The 5,000-nt window shown below is 44.4% G+C and overlaps 1 protein-coding gene across 1 annotated transcript in view; it reads left to right on the top strand.

Annotated features, from left to right (window-relative positions):
• grm7 (glutamate metabotropic receptor 7) overlaps window positions 1-5,000 on the top strand; it is a gene marked incomplete at both ends in the record, with an annotated part of 298,362 nt that overhangs the window by 183,030 nt on the left and 110,332 nt on the right. The window lies entirely within an intron of this gene.

The following is a 5,000-nucleotide window of genomic DNA, read 5'->3' as shown; positions in this document are numbered from 1 at the left end:
GCTCAAACGATGTTGACATTAGTAGGTAAAATTAACGGATATAATAATAAGCTTCAGGACGTATAGCTGTCTGTGGCGAGTTGGTCTGAGGATATTCCCTCTGGAAACCAGCTCCACAACTGCAATCTGTCTAGCTAGCCAGTTGTGTGTTCCCTTACAAAAACGACTAATGTTATAGTAGTCATGTGCATTTATAGCCTATACTATTCCCCTGACGAACGTTATGCAGACTGCAGCTGTTTGATATGTGGTCATCGTCTTTCAGAACGGACGCTAATTAGGCTGGCGTACATCGGCGATGTTTGGTTGTTGAATTAATTTGTTCATCATACAGTAGGCTAGGCTACACTAACCTATGAAAATATTCATTTGGGCTACTAGATGAGCTGGGTGGAAATGCCTCCGCTCACCTTTCAATCCGGGAGATGTGGCTGTCACCTGAAAGCACACCCCAGGACGGGAATGTGGCGGTGCTGCTTGGCTCTGTGTGAAAGCAATTTCTGTGGCGAGGCTGCTGGCTTTGCGGGCCTTCTGAACTGCAATATTGCGCGATCTGTGTGTGAAAGCGGCTTCACTCTCTTTCTGTCTGTCTGTCTCTTTTTTTTCTCCTTATTCTCTCCACAATTGTACTTGGGCCAATTCCCCTTGCTGTCCAGCAGGGGGGTGGGGCAGCGAATATTTGTCTTGCATTGCGAATAGGACAATAATAAAATGCATGGGGCGAAGTGTGCAAAGTTTATGTGCCTAACTTTTTTTTTTTTTTCAGATGACAGATTTAAAAAACGCAAACAAACAAACAAAAACAGACTGTGTGTGCAAAGACCTTTACTGTCTTCTGGACTTTCTGTTTACCCCCACTTGCATTTAGATAGTTGGACACACTTAGGCGCGTCTCTGTGTGATTTACTGGCTCTCCGGCTTGTCATTTATTTTCCAATTGCCCTGAACAGGTTCTCTCTCTGACTTTATTGCCTGTTGTTTGGTCTCCACGCCCGCTGCTCCCTCCCGGCTGATTGCTACCCCGACCCCTAAGCAGCCTCCGCTCACTCTGCTGAGGGCAACATTCTAATGAATAAAAGTGCAGATTTTTTTATTCTTCAGTTTATTCCTGTCTGTCTCGTAGACACGGAGTACCTCTTACCCATGTTAACATGGCCGAGTGAAGGAATGTCTGTCTGTAGAGAGCCACATGACAGTCAAGGAATCACAAACACCTTTATTGACCAAGTAAATAACACGTATAACTGTGGCTTCCATATTGGTGAGCGACTTGAGCTTGCTGATTGCTATAGCTCTCACACCAAGGGTAGTACTTGGGTTTTGATGGGTGGCACAGCAGATTGGTTTAAAACTTATTTCGGTCATTTTTTTCTTGAGGTAGTATGATGTGGTAAAAGTCGTTTTAATGAATGTAACTGTAGATGTGTGATGATCACTGCAAGATAATAATTTAATGTGCTCCAAAATTAGTTTTGAGTTATTCAATGTTCAAGTTTTCACATCCCATAGAGCAAAACTAACATTTGAAATAGTGGGGAGGGGAAGATTTGTTGGTTTTGAATGATTGGTTTTGAAAATGTTCTTTGATCCTTTGAAAGGACAGTGTGCAAACGTTCAGTCAAACAAAACATTGAGATGCAGCTCCATACAGCCACACGTTTGGAAAGTTCATCTTCTCTTCTCTTTCTCAGCCAGGACATGTGGGGACAAGGAGACACGTGGGGACAAGGAGACACGTGGGGACAAGGAGTGAGTGCTCCTTCAATCATCTGAGAGACACACGTTTTGTGTGTCTCATTTCCATGCCTCAGTGAAAGCCATAAAGCATTCTTTTGTCACATGGGGGACCCAGCAGAAAGCCTAACCCACACAGCCCATTTCAGCTCCCAATAAGCCATCGTTTTAGACACACTGTACACTATAATATATGTGTGTTCACTTCCAGCAGTCATCCTGAGCGTTCAGCCTTGACAGCCTGGCAGTGCCTCACACCTCCACCTTGTAAGTTCTGACGCTCACCCACCATAACTCCAACACTCGCTGGTCGCACTGGAATGAGGCCATCATTCAGCCCATTGCCTGCCCTTACCACACACATACACACACACACACACATGACACACACACACACACCCACACACACGACGCACACACACACACATGACACACACACACACATGACGCACACACACACGACGCACACACACACACACACACACACACACACACACACACACACACATGACGCACACACACACGACGCACACACACACACACACACACACACACACGTGCACACACGACACACACAGATATAGACATAGATTAAGCTAAGTATGATCACGTGGATCAATATTGAGTCATGAGTAACACAGATAAATTGTGAGCTTGGCTCTGGGCGAAGGTGCTGTCGGTGGGCAAGCTGCCGAGAAGAGAAGGCAGTAAGTCCTTGGTCTTTATGGGGGATACTTGGCAGAGTGGAGTAGCTCTCCGGAGAGCAGAGTGGAGTATCTTATGAAAGATGTGCATCTGAAAAAAAGGCATCATTTTCAGATTGACAGCCATGCCTCTTTCTTTTATATCTAAAATATACACTTAATTTTTGAAAGGATCTCTTTGGCTCAACACTCGTGGCGGTCGCTCAAGTCCATAAAGGACTGTGTGCAACGCGAGGTCTAGTAAAGAACATGACAATCAAATCTAGGAGGTGATTCCTCTGTGCTGCTGCTTGTACAGGCTGCACTGTGTGTGTGTGTGTGTGTGTGTGTGTGTGTGTGTGTGTGTGTGTGTGTGTGTGTGTGTGTGTGTGTGTGTGTGTGTGTGTGTGTGTGTGTGTGTGTGTGTGTGTGTGTGTGTATCCTTTAGGTTCTGCGTGTACAGGCTGCACTGTGTGTGTATCCTTTAGGTTCTGCTTGTACAGGCTGCACACTGTGTGTGTGTATCCTTTAGGTTCTGCTTGTACAGGCTGCACACTGTGTGTGTGTATCCTTTAGGTTCTGCTTGTACAGGCTGCACACTGTGTGTGTATCCTTTAGGTTCTGCCTGTACAGGCTGCACACTGTGTGTGTGTGTGTGTGTATGTGTTAGGGATGTCAACGGTTAACCGTTAATCGATTAACCGTCGCTAACGTCGTTGTTCGGTTATTGCTGTCGGTCTATCAGTTAATATTAATTTTTTTTTTTTTTGTGTCTATTTACTCAATGAGCTCATGCCCAAACAAGGCGTGTCTATTTAGATGCTGAAATGTTAATGCTTTTTGTGTTAGAAATTCTAACCCAAAAAGAATTTGTGTTGAAATGTTGATGCTTTTTGTTAATGCTTGTTAATGCTTTTTGTGTTAGAAATTCTAACACAAAAAGCATTAACATTTCAGCATCTAAATAGACACGCCTTGTTTGGGCATGAGCTCATTGAGTAAATAGACCAAAAAAAAAAAAAACGTTTTTTTTTTTTTTTTTTTTTTTTTAAATATTAAAAAATTATGAATTAACCGATAGGTTAATCGATTATTAGCGTCGGTTAATCGAAAGTGAAATTAACCGAAAATTGACATCCCTAGTATGTGTATCCTTTAGGTTCTGCTTGTACAGGCTGCACACTGTGTGTGTATCCTTTAGGTTCTGCTTGTACAGGCTGCACACTGTGTGTGTATCCTTTAGGTTCTGCTTGTACAGGCTGCACACTGTGTGTGTATCCTTTAGGTTCTGCTTGTACAGGCTGCACACTGTGTGTGTATCCTTTAGGTTCTGCTTGTACAGGCTGCACTGTGTGTGTATCCTTTAGGTTCTGCTTGTACAGGCTGCACTGTGTGTGTGTATCCTTTAGGTTTGCCAGCAGCAGGAGAAGGATGCTGTGTGATTTTAGTGAGCTCCCTCGAGTGTTACCCTCTACATCACCACAGCAGCTTAATGGAGGATGGAGTTTAGGAAAAGCACACAGTAAGAACCACACACAGTAAGAACCACACACAGTAAGAACCACACACAGTAAGAACCACACACAGTAAGAACCACACACAGTAAGAACCACACACAGTAAGAACCACACACAGTAAGAACCACACACAGTAAGAACGACGCTTTGCTTCTTTCAACAGTGGACTTGTTCAGACTAGGAGGCCAAATCTGATTTGTGAACTTTAGTGACCTATTAATGACTTTATCCATATTGGTTTTATTATGAGTCTGGACGCTCCAAGTCTGATTTGTGTCACTTGTCCCAAACCACATATGGAGGTCTGGACACGCAGATCCGATTTGAACACTTGCCCAAATCAGATTTGTGGCAGTTCGGACACACTCCCAAATCAGATTTGGGAAACCAATCAAGATAATGATGATTAATGACTTTAGCAGCAAATCGGATTTGCCTGTAATGTGAACATGGCCTTAGAGTCAGGGTACAGCCGACACTATGGTGACATGCTTGGCTTTGATAGCTGTCTGTGAGATTTTATACAACCTGTTGGTTGTCAAATTTCATATGGACGTCTCCTCTGGGAAGTGGAGTCGGCTATCAATTCTGCCACTCTGGTGTTGGTAGGCAGGGAATCTAACGGTACCACTGACTGCACTACCCAAACACCCTGGATCCATTTCATTTGCGACGACGTACGACGTGGAGAGAGCCACACTCAGTTTGAATGGACATGACAGCCCAGCACACATGTCCCGTATACAGTAGAGCACATATCACTCCTCCTGCTGGAGAGAAGAGACATGACAGCCCAGCACACATGTCTCGTATACAGTAGAGCACATATCACTCCTCCTGCTGGAGAGAAGAGACATGACAGCCCAGCACACATGTCTCGTATACAGTAGAGCACCTATAACTCCTCCTGCTGGAGAGAACAGATTAGCGTGTGATCGATAGCTCAGTGTGAGAGCCTCTCCGCTGTTGAACAAGACATGCCGGCACTCCTGTAGCCATTATGAAAGTCATCTATCCAGACAAGTCAATCTTACTGCTGCTCCAGCCTCCATAGCAGGTTGATGTT

The sequence above is a fragment of the Poromitra crassiceps genome (assembly GCF_964638095.1).
Source record: "Poromitra crassiceps genome assembly, chromosome: 25".
Lineage (NCBI taxonomy): Eukaryota > Metazoa > Chordata > Actinopteri > Beryciformes > Melamphaidae > Poromitra > Poromitra crassiceps.
This window is presented reverse-complemented; position numbering and strand designations above follow the sequence as displayed.